Genomic DNA, 13,164 nt, shown 5'->3' on the forward strand with positions numbered 1-13,164 from the left:
TGTATTGATTATACTGTTGTTTCTGTATGAAATATAAAAACACATTTGCATTATCATCAATTAGCCGATCACAAATGTTAACAATGAATATCTCCTGAAGACAGATGGATAGCCTGGGTAAATTAGGCTGTAAACCTACAGATCGATCTATAGTAGTCTAATTGCCTAGATCAGGGGTCTTCAACCTTTTTCAGCCCAAGGACCCCTTGGACGAGAGACAACCAGAACAGGGGCCCCCACATGTAATAAACATTTTTAAATGTCACATTTTAAGGCCTATAATAACTTTTATATTTACTTTATTCACCTTATTAACCTATTTTGTCACGACCAGAGGTAGGACCCAAACGCAGACACAGGAGAACAGGTAAGAGTTAAATAATAAAGGTTTATTTCTAGTAACAAGGCTGATGGGAATAGGCAGGTGGGTCGTCAGGCAGGCGGGAGGTCAGGCAGGAGGAAGGGTCGGCAGACAGGTGGGGAATCAAGCAGGAAGAATGGTCGGCAGGCAGGTGGAGTAGTCGGCAGACAGGCAGGGGGTCAGACAGGAGGAGTAGTCGGCAGACAGGCAGGGGGTCAGGCAGGCAGGCAGGTAGTCAGGCAGGCAGGAGGTCGGCACTCAGGGAATCCTTCAACAGGGACAGGGAGAACAGGATTAGGCAAGGGAAAATTAATAAGTAACAGGCTAATTACTGGGTTATTAACCTATGTGTTTATGATTGATAAAACGTTCATGCATAATTATTATTGGTTATTATTATTATTATTGTTGATGAGGCTTATATTTTATATTATTATTATTATTATTATTATTCAACAATTAAATATTTAGCTTCAGGAAGTCAGGTATGCTTACCTCAGTGAGATGACTGGCCCTGGTGGGTGGTACACAGCTTGTCAAATCTGGGGGAGATGGAGGTTGTCAGGCAGAGCATCATGTCATCCTCAGGCTGCAGTCTTGAATGGTACTTGCTCTTCAGGTAGGTGAGGGAGGAGAATCCACTTTCGCAAAGATATGTGGTTGCAAAAGGCAAGAGGCTCACCATGGCCTTTGCTGTCAGTTGTGGGAATAATTTTGGGCAATGGATCCAGAACTGGATCAGTGGCTTTGACTCGTACACATGCTTGTGTGTACTATCTGTGGACACTAGGTCGATCAGCTGATCTTCCTCAGCGGCTGTCAGATTTGAGCCGTCGGGTGCATTCTCTTTGAAAGGAAACTGTATCCAGGTCTTGTCCTTTCTCCAGGACTCAGTCTCAGAAAAATATTTTTCGAATTGCCATTCGAGTGCCTCCAAGTGATTACCAATTGCGCGTTTCACGTCAGGCGAGATCACCGCGGAATCCGCCAACTCCTCCACTGATGGAAACATGGAGATGTTATCTCCCCTGACGCGCTCTCTCCATCTTTTCGTTTTTTTCAGGAAGCCTTCCATCTTATCATACAGCTGAATGCAGGGATGCAAACTGGTGATGGCCCAAAAGGGTAAAAACATATATTTTCCCCTGAAAACAAAGAACATTTATGAAAATGTTGACCTATTTTGAGGTCAAAACGGCTAAAACGTCTAAAAGGTGACAAGTTTGCACCCCTGTGAATGGCGTGTGTATTGCGGCCCTGCATAGCACTGTTCAGCCGGTTCAATTCAGCGAAAACGTCCGCCAGATATGCCAGTATAAAGACCCAGGCATTGTCGATGAAATGCGCAGCCAGCTCCGCGCGGTTTTGGCCAATTAGAAATTCGTGGATAGCTGTGCGTAATTCAAATACGCGTGCCAATACGGATCCACGGGAAAGCCATCTGACTTCGGAATGGTAAAGGAGCGCTGTGTGTTCCTCTCCTGTAGCGGCGCATAAAGAAGCGAAGAGGCGAGTTTGTAGGGCACTCTTCCTAATAAAATGTACAGCCTTTACAACAGTGTGAGTGTCCATAACATCGGCAAACTCAGCACTCATTTCATTAGCGGCGAGGGATTCTCTGTGCAGCATGCAGTGAGTCCACATCACTTTGGGGGCGACTTTTCTGACAAGCGCCATCAGTCCACTCTTTTGCCCAGTCATAGCGCGCGCACCGTCGGTACACACCGCGACACACTTTGCCCAACGTAAGTCATTTTCACCGAAAAAGTCATCAATCACTTTGAAAATGTCAGCACTTGTTGTGCGTTCAGGAAGCTTCTTACAAAACAAGAACTCTTCACACATTTCGTCTTGGTCAACAAAGCGCACAAATGCCAAGAGCTGTGCGTCTTTGGGGATGTCCACTGATTCATCCAACTGGAGTGCAAATGCCTCCGCCGTTTGTAATTTCTCAATTAACTGCACCCTCACATCCGATGCCATTTCACCAATTCGCCGAGCAATTGTTGTGTCTGACAACGGTATAGTCTTCAACTTTTCTGCATATCCATCATTCCCAAACATGGTCTTGCACGTATCAGTGGCCGCAGGCAATATCAAATCTTCTGCAATTGTGTATGGTGTTTTACACTGGGCAACGCGAAGAGCAACTTGATATGAGGCTTTCAAAGCAAGCTCACCGACAGTAATAAAGAGCAGGACCCCGAGCTGTCTGCCCTGCCAGAGACCTCTTTCTGCCACCAGGAAGTGCACCAGTAGGTCGCAGACAGAACCACAGGGAGGCCACCTCTCTCTCGAGTCAATATTGACCATAGGCAAGCTTCTGATAAATGTAGGATAATCTTTAGAGCCTCCCGATAATCGGGCGTTTGCTGTCCTTGGTCGGAAGGGGGGGGGACATCGGACCAAAAACGGCCAGATTATCTTTATGTGTGTAGCCTACCAGGTTTAACAGCAAAAGTTGAGCCACCGCTAACAAAAAAAGCAATGCGTGTGAATGCGAACAAGAGGCACAATTCCATTTGTGGAAATAAATCACCTCAAAGTAACAACCAACAAAGTCATAAAGTTTATTTTAGTTGATTTGGTCATGCAACGCTACTTTCTCTCTTGATCCCATTCACACGGAGGGACCATCTGACCATCTGACTGTAAACTGTACACTTTACACTAATTATTAAACTATCCCCATAATCTCTATAATCTTCATGATATGATGTAGCTACGCTGAACAATAGTGCATACTGTAGGTTTTGTAAGAGTTTTAAAATGTGTTTTTTATTATTATTATTATTATTATTATTATTATTATTATTATTATTATTATTATTATTATTATTATTGTGACCGGCTGTAAACTCTAGTCACCTACATGAACGGCCACAAGAGGGCAGCACGACCATACGAATGGCCCTGTCTCAAGTTCAACACGCACAGACGTTTCTTTTTTTTTTTACTTGCTTTGCATATTGAATGTGTGATGACACTATTGATCGATTGAAATATGTTAATTACAAGGAATCACATTATTATCCTGTCGTCACCATGTTTTTTTCTACCTATGTTATAAACAGAAATGGTTGTGTACCTTGGGTTAGCGCTACTGCGTCAGACATCCCAATCTATTCTGGCACAGTGGCTATCAACTCCGTCTAAACACTAGCTTAACTACTTTACTCATCATGTCGTGAGCTTAGAATTATAAGGTTCTATCTCCGTTTAGGGTAGTTCAGAGATATTGAGCGTCAAAGTGTTTACATTCCATTATGTTTTAAGAGATGGAACCTTTGTATTTGATTAATTACTAACTCAAAAATGTCAACATTTTAAAAATAACACCACACAGGCATTAATAAACACCTAATGGATCAGATTATGTAAAATAAAATAAAAACTCAATTTCGACCAAAAATGGAGATAGAACCTTATAATTCTAACGTCACGACATGTTGTCCATAGAACCAATCATATAATCAGTATCTGAAATCGGTAAGAGACAGTCCTATGTATTTAGGTTAACTGAGACAGGCAACCAGAATGTGTTGAATAGCGCCTGATTATAATGCTTGAAAACAGACCCACTTATCAGGAAGACCCGAAATAATATGGAGTAACGTAACTAGATGCTTTCATGTGAATTATTACTGCCTCAAAACTACGGGTGCCTTCGTAATACGCTCTGCAATCAGTTCATTTACGAAGGGTCAGTTAAAAGTCTTAACAAACTAAACTAACTGTAAACACGGCAGACACCAACGATAACTTTACCATCATTTCGCTGCCAACAATTTGACCATATCGTGTTAACATTAACGTTAGATAGCTTTCTTTCTGTTGCTAACTTTAGTGATGTTGACAGGTAGGTTAATGCCATGTTCAGCTTTTATTCATTCAAACGAACGTTAATTCATTCCATGTATAAACATGATACCTGTTTTGTTACACGTAGATGCCTGTTGAATAATAGCTACTCTCTAGTGCTGTGTCATTACATCTCTTTAAGTCTGTTTATAACAAAACAAAACAAAAAAGTTGGCCTAATGTTGAGAGAGACATGCGTCAGATCGTGACGTTAGAATTATAAGGTTCTATCTCCATTTTTGTCAAAATTGAGTTTTTTACATAATCTGATCCATTAGGTGTTTATTAATGCCTGTGTGGTGTTATTTTTTAAATGTTGACATTTTTGAGTTAGTCATTCATAAAATACAAAGGTTCCATCTCACAAAACATAATGGAATGTAAAAACTTTGACGCTCAATATCTCTGAACTACCCTAAACGGAGATAGAACCTTATAATTCTAAGCTCACGATGCGTTTGTTCAATCTTTGCTCCTGGGGTAGAAATCAGACGGGCTCATTGTAATTTAAGCATGGAATATAATAAGGAAAGGTATCAAATGTTGTGTACCATTCCTCACTCCATCCCATGCATTACAACGAGCCTGTCGTTCCAGTTTCTGCCTCCACCAACCGCCCCTGTTGCTCAATATTATCCAATATCCAAGTGGGTGGATAAACGATGGTAATGTTCCCCCTGCTCTCCTAGGTGAAACAATTGCCAAAATAGGACATCTGGCTTCTCTTGTCATAATAAAGCTCTCCTTGTTAGGCAAAGCCAGGGGATTTCCTCAACACTGAGAAATGTGGTTAAACTTTGTGGGCCATATCTGGGCTGGGCTGTTTGACTTCGGCCACCGTAGAGTCTCAGTCTGACCAGGCCGGACAGACAGAACAACAGGATGTGTCTGGATGTGTTTTATATGGAATCCAACCACACTTGTATTTACTTCCTCTCCTCCATCTGTCTCATATAGGAGAACCGTCTTTCCTCCACACATCCAAACTCAACCTCTTAACAACTAGCAGACCAAGACTTGGAAAAACAGCCTGGAGACACAGGCTCACTGCTACAGATTCTGCTCCTCAAAGTAGAAAATGAACAATCTCAAATATTTGATTTCACTTCTTATCAGAGCCCCACTGAGGGATGTAACCTGAGCCCGTGGCTGGCTGCAAAGCAGCAGTCTGAGTCCTCCACAGGGGTCCCATCCTGTTCCTGTCTGTCTGGGTCCACTGGCATCAGCAGCATCGGCCAGGAGGACAGAGGAAGGTCAGGACATAGACTGTGGTTGGACATCCAGGAACCAGAGTACGCCTACGCTGATTATATTGGAGCTGGTGGTTGAGGCTGATGAACAGAGCTATTCCAGAGAACGAAGAGAACTACAGAGCTCTCCCAGACCTGTACTGAGCTCATTTCGGGTGTTATCAAATATGAACTCAGGTGCTTATCTTTTTCAATGCGCTCTCTCTTTGACTGACTCTAGCTACTACTATCACAACCAAATGAGCTTTCACTGTAACTATCACTGGTAGTTTAGTACCGCATTGCTATTACAATGTCTTTACTACAGATTTGAGATATCATCCTAACTAAAGGATCACACGAAACACCCATTTGAGGAAGTAAACACTCTTGGTGTTTGAATTGAGGTTATGAATTTCATATTAATTAAAGGGTTTCAGATTAAAAGATTATCACTGATTGCATTAAGCCTTTAAACCAAGACCAATTCAAAATAGTCTTAAAAGACCAATAATGTGTAACCTGATTTCAGATTATTACCACAGCGTTCAGAGATGAGACATGTTGAAGAAATTGGGTGCACTTTGTTGTCTAACTTTTTCAAGGGTTCGCACATTGTTGTGAACCTATTTCAATGGTGGGGGCATCTGCGAGATATATATACAAACAATATTTTCAAGACAGGCCTGGATATAAACACTCTCATACACAGTCTTTCCAAAAATACTCTCTTTAAGTTATCCTTGAGATTAGCAGAACACATCAAGTCATCTGCATAAACTCTCTTGGTCAAACCTGACAGACGTTTTCTCCTTTTGTTTGCCAGGTTCCTAGTGTGAGGGGAGACACCGGCACTGTGGGTGCACCAACCCAGACCATCTTATTTCACTTGCCCCATCTGTTCCTCCTCATGGTCCTCTTGGCGAGGTTCCATCAACTGTACCAAAATGTTTGAAGCAGACACAAGTTACAGCAAGAGTTAGGTTGGTATCCATACAAATTACACAAAACATCCAGCTAGCATTGTTTTCACATTTGCTACATTTAGCTCAATGTAATCCCTAAACTCAATGTTCCAGCCGAAGAATGTAATTATATTCTTCTAAATGTTAGTTTTTGCTCTAACTACAGTATGAAAGTGAAAGAACCCTGTGCCAGATCTTTTTTGGTTGGTTCACTTTTGGCAGCTCTGTTAAAACCCCCATATTCAGTTTCCTTGAACTATGCCCAGCTTCCTCTCCATCTTAAACAGAGAGAATGTATCTATAATAGAAAAGGAAAAAGTAAACATGTTGGCCGAGAGGATGATAACCCATCCTTAAGGCCACATGACAAAGCATTCTGGCTCATATGGGATGCAGAGGTTTTGGAGATGGACGACAAGGGGGTCAATCTTCTGGCAACTAAGTGCTAAACAATTAACTAAATGTTATTTTTGGAAACGCGTTAGCAGTCTGCTTCATTGTAACCAAAAAGCAGTTCTCTGCAGGCAGTTGTGTAACAATATCATGCAGCAATCCAACTCCTGAAACAATACAGAGAATTGTGCAGTTGAAACAAGGACACACTCCCCTCAGAGGCACAGACATTGTGTATCCAGATGTTTTCCCCCATAGCAGTCAACTGCTTGTTAACTAACTATTTTGAAAGGCCTGATTTTGCTTAACCAATGTTACACTTTTGATGTTGTGTTGCACAGCAACCCTTTTACAATCCCTCATATGGTGATAGTTTCTTTGAGTCATCAGTGGAATTAATATGCGGTAGTGTTGGGAAACACTGTCAAGTTTATGCTTGTCTGTTTTGCAACTGATAGTATATAGAACATGGCATATCTGTGCTATTTCAGATGTGGCTGAGTGCAGCGAGAGTATCACCACAGAAGGTGAGTGAATGTGATGTTTCACACTAGTAGGTTTGCTCGGCCCTCTGCCCTTTGCTTGTTACATTTTGTACACATTTTTTAAAAACACAAAATAACAGTGAATAATTACTGGAAAGAAACATAGCACTGGTTCTTATTAACATTCACTAAGGGTAACTTGTAGCATTGGCTAGAGACATCACGCTCTAGGCTATGCTAGTTAACATTCCATGCGATTCCCTCATTTCAATATTAGTTCTGACTACATTGATTGGAAGAGAAGCTGGTGCTGCTCAGACAAAGCAGGAGACACACTGCAATAAATCTTGTTCCAACCGTGTAATCTTGTGTTTTATGCCTCAAAAGAAAGTTCACGTAGAAGCAAGCAGTAATTAAACAGAAGATATGCTATGATAATAAGCACTCATTTTGTTTTACTGGAGTCACTGAAACAGGGGAATTTCCTCAAGGTTAGGAAGGTCTTCATTAGGGTTTCAAACATGTTACACACGTCCAGTAACCATGCCTCTGTGGAGGTTATGGGGGTGTTCACTATATGACCTCAACATTGTAATAATAAATGTAGTTTTCAAACGTTCATCAATCCCACAGCGTGTACATTCATTACTGCTGAGAAATCCAATTCTCCCTTTTCTTTTCCCTTTTTTCTCTTTCATTGCATTCTAATGGCAATGGATTTGTTGTCTGCAGGCTTCTACGAAAGATCCAGCTTTATCCTCCTGTATTTTACTGCTTGGTCTTCTGTGGTAACTCAGTGTTCCCTAGGGCCATATGGGATAAACATTTAGGATGAGAGACCATTTATCCGTGTTATCAGGGACTGATATGGCAACAAACAGCACTGGAACTAATCCAGCGACAATCACTATACAGTATTTCTCCCAGTTTTTCTCCTATTTTCACCTATTTTGTCTACTTTGGCTGGCTACCAAAAATCCAAAAGTTGCGAAGTGACTGCATGTTTGGAGCAAAGCAAAGGCGCTCCACTATCATAGTGGGGAATGTGATGATAATGAATAGCAACTGCAATGTAATTAAGGTTACTTAGAATTAATCACAGGAATATGTTTATGCTTTGTACATTGATCAACTTCTAACATTGAGTGCTTTAATGTCAGCTCCCTGGGGCTTACGTATTCACCTCCGTTTTGTGTCCTCCTGTGTGAACCTGTAGGGCAGATGAGAAGCTGTGTGTGTCAACCAGGTATGTGTGTGTACACACCCCAATGAAGGGGAGTGTGCAGAGGAACAGAACACCTTCCAACCTCCTGTCTACTGTCTGTTTTACCAAAGGAACTGTCTCCTGTCTGACACATTCTGCAAGTAGTACTTTATTCACCTGAGAGAGACGGCAACCATGGGGAAGCAGGTAAGATATAAAGAGGTCTAAGGACTGTATCTTTACAGTCTGATGCCAGAAAAGTGATACAATTGTGGATTGTGTTCAAGATTACGTTTTGCTGTTGTTGTTTTTAAGGGTTAGTCAAGGGTTATGACTTCCACTTGAGAAACCTAACCACACATTGGTCTAGCTACTATAAAGCATAAAGAGACAATTAAACTCTGCCTCATTTAACTTAGCTCTTTCCAAGATTATTCTACTCTGAGGCACGTAACTGTACTGTACTGTAAGCATCAATGTGATGGAGCTATTGGTCAAGTGTTCAAGTCCTAAGGGAAGGGGAGGGTGTGTGTGTGTTGGGTGTGTTAAATGGGGAAATTGTGTTTACCAGAGTCTGTTGTAGAACAAGTTGAGTCTTGTAAGAACATTAATCATATTTTATGACAGGTCCAGTGAAATACCAAGTACCACAAGGAGTGCACTGGTCGCAAATTTGTTGGATTATTAAATAGAATAAGTGAAAATATACTTCATTTTTGGTTTTCTTCAACTGCTGTACTTGGTTTTCCGTTTCATGTAACTTTACACTAAAGCTTATAATTTGTCATAAAATCTATGGCAACTATCTTAACTTTTGTGCATTGTGGTTGAACAGAAAGTGGTGCCATGTTATTCTAGGAAAGGTCACAGAACATGTGAATGTGCCAAATATCTGGTGTATTCATTTAGGTTTTCTGTAGTTCTGTAGTTTCCCTGATCGTACAGGCATCTGGTAGTATTCAAAGACTCCTTCCTTTTCTTTGTAGACTTAATTTTTTAAGAGACTGAAACAAGTTAAGTTTTTTCTCTCAACATTAATATTTTGTGTGTTTCATGCCTTGGGGACTGAATGCCATACAATGCTCATTATGAACAGGCCAGAGAATCAATTTCTTATGACTCAGTTATTATAGAGTGCTATGGATCGCTTGGGATATTTTATTTACATGAAACTCCATGAATAGTAGATTACCTCTCTTTATCACCTCTGAAACTGCTGCCTCTACTGTATACAACTCTCCACTAAGGGATGAATGATGCCAGTGTGTCCGTCCCAGGCCAAAAGAGCCAAGGCCATTAGTGGGTGTGAAATCTGTGTGCCTGGGTGTTGTGACAAGGCAGGAGTCTGTGTTGATCTGAGCCCAGTATCTCTGCTCTAGTGGTGGCAGTGGAAAGACTGATGCTAAGTCTGTGAGTCAGTCACCACAATGTGTGGTTGGAGTCTCCTCTGCCGTTGGAGAGTAAAGCCTCTGCTTCCCAGAGACAGCGTGCATGCCTTCACTGGAAAAGACGACTGTTCAACCCATTTTAGAAGAATTACTCCTCCACAAGCCAAGTTTGGGGAATGTGTCCTGCAAAGCCTTTCAAGCATGTGAGATACAATACATATGGAGAAGGAGTGAAAGGGAGGCAAGTTTTCGATCTCAAAGAGAGCCAGAGCAATGAAGCTTTTAGCTCTGTCCAAGAACGGATGGCGAAGGTTATCCAACACCCTCTGGCTAGTCAGAGCCCTCTGCAGAGAGTACTTTAATAACGATCTGCAGTACTCTGAGAAGTGAGTGAAGCTATCTTTCATCCACTATATTGCCTATGGGTGATACCTATTCTGCTACTAACAATCCATAGCAGCGTTCCCAATGAGGGACCTGACCAGGGCCGATTGTGTTTTGACAAGCCCTAGTGTTAGTTGGGGCCTGAGGTTAGGAATGCACCCAAGCCCAGCCAGCCTATATTCAAACAGCTGGGTCTGCTGCCGTGGGCTCCAACATTGCTCTGACTCTCCCAGGACACAGGAGCGTGGCATAGCAGATGTTCAGATTCCCCTCTAGCTAGTCTTGCCATTGTTCACAGTCTTAGTAATACTGTATTGTCTGTATATTGTCTTTATGTGAAGAAAGAAGAGATTTGTCATCAGAGAGTATCCTGTATGACGTGGCTCTGCGCGTAGGTGGTTCTCACCCTCTTTGTGTCTGTCAATACCTTACTGAATATAATACAACTATCTATCTGATTGGAGAACACAATTTCAGTTCAGATGATGCTTGATGAAGACATAAATCTCATATTCTAACTAAGAGTCTAAGGAAATCTCTCAGAGGCTGGAAGCAATTACAGTGCTCTCCAAACAGGCTCTCCACAGTCCAAAATGTGGCAGACTTTCACCACAACCCTCCAAAAGAATGATACATTTTTCAGGAAGAAATAAAAGCCAAAAGGCTTTGGCTAAGGGCTGTGGTGAAACTAAACATAACACATGACCCTATTTTCCCGTATTTTGTTCACTCTTTCTACCTACCTAAATGGGAAAGCGATAGACTTTCAGTATTGTACAATGATACTGCAAACCACAAATCCCAAGACCCATCCCAACTGCTCTCAGCTAATGATTTATGTATGATTGACATTTGACTTTGCACTTACACTTTTATCTACAGGCTACACACTCGGGGTTGCCACGATTTAACCCTTTTTTTACATTTAAAAGTCAGCCATGGTAACCAACTAGTCATAACATGCCTTATCTTCGAATCCTGACACCTCTCTTTGAAAGGGGATTACGTAACCTCTGACCTTTCATCGGGTAGTTATCAGGGCCATAGTGGACCTTCAGAACTGAAACTCGACACCAACTTGCAAAGGAATCTCCTCAGCTTTCTATAGTTGTAATCATGGAGAGAGGGTTGCACTGTTAACCACTGTTACAGTAACCACCGTTAACGCCTCTGCAATTGAGTAGAGTACTACTGTGCATTGAGAAATGTGTGCCTACGAGGGAATGTTCCTCCAAGCAACACAGAGAGAGGAGATGTGGAAATCCCCATTTTGTGGAATACTATGAAAGAGCATGTCTCCATAGCTGAGTCTTTTCTTATGGTCCTGATAATATACCTGTCTGTGCCAGTTGAGAACATGGCTGATGCTGATTGGCTACAGCTCTGGAGAGAGAGCAGAGCAGAGTTGGCATAGATGCTGGGGCCAGACCATGCAGCCAATCGAGCTATAGCATACTCAGAGGAAAACAATAATTTCCAGGTCAATGCCCTCTATCTGCCTTATATGTTATTAGAGCTAATCATAAAGCACTCCGTTTTGAATATTTAACGTGGTTGTGTTGTTGTGAATAATGGTTTTCCATATTTCCAAAACTGGCAAAGATAGAGATGAACTAAGACTAAAATGGCTATATCAGTTATTTCATGACTCATCTGTGCTTTTGCTAAATATATTCATCTATTGTATTCTGCAGGCTGCCTGTGTTTGTATACATAAGCCTCTGGGAAGATTATTTTACTGACAGGCCAGCAAAGTAATTAAAATATTGAACCTTTGCCATGGTTACCGTGGGAACATTCAGAGTTAATGCTAATGTCAATTTGCCAACATAAAGGATGGTCTGTGGGTCAGGAGGATAGAACAGGAGTGAACACATATCGTTCCAGTGTGTAGACATTTGCTCTCACAATGATGCAGCCTTTGTACAGTGCAGAACAGAACAATAGGGTGTATCCATCTCTCAATGTAATCCCATATCTCCTGGGTGGTTGAATATACATATCGTTCAATGAACAAAAGAAGAGCAAATGGGGAGACAAAGGGGGGGCGGTGAGTAAGTCTGTGAAACATTTATTGTAACATAGCTTTGCGTTTTACCTTCATTACTGTTTTCTGTCACAGCTGTCTGACTCGCAATACAAGATGAAGCTGTCATCTCTCCACTCAGATCTTTGTATTTCCACATGCATTTTTTGGGTCCATGATCTGATGAGCACCGTTTATTGAGCAGCTGAGTGTATCTATTGTGCTGATGTGTGGGGCTGGGCTGTGTATGGGTTGTGTATGGGTTGTGTATGGGATGCAGTGAAGCAGCAGATCCTCTGAGGCTGTCTGACCCCATCTGGCTCCAGCCGGGTTATAGAGAGAGAGCCTCATCACAATGAAGTCCCCAAGGTTCCCGCTCACCGCCCCCCCTTTGTCTCCCCATTTGCTCTTCTTTTGTTCATCTAGGGTGAGAGGGGAGTGTCAGGGACAAGAGCACACAGTCTCTGTGTTAATGGAGCCAGCGTCCATGAAATAACCCAGTGGAAGTGACGCTTCCCCTGTGCGTTTCATGCTCGCGTGAGCATACGGCATGGGGTTGAGGCTGGGGTAGGGGCAGGGCCGGGAGCTTGAGAGAGAGGAGTGAGGGAGGGAGGGACAGAGGGAGGGAGGAACGGCACCACAGAGACAACGTTGTTGTGTTTTGTTTGGTGACAGAGTTCAATCCATGTGCCAGTGACATATTGTATAGTGCTTCTACTGTCAATGGGGAGGATCATTAAGACCGTCCAGGACCATAGCATGTGAGTAGGCCTACTGTTTATACCTTGAGGGATGTAATGGGTGGGAAGTTGTTCTAATTAATGATGGTGGCCATTCATGTTGAGTTTAGATTGAACATGACCCAGAG

The sequence above is a fragment of the Nansenia antarctica genome (assembly GCF_963989245.1).
Source record: "Nansenia antarctica genome assembly, chromosome: 7".
Classification (NCBI taxonomy): Eukaryota; Metazoa; Chordata; class Actinopteri; order Argentiniformes; family Microstomatidae; genus Nansenia; species Nansenia antarctica.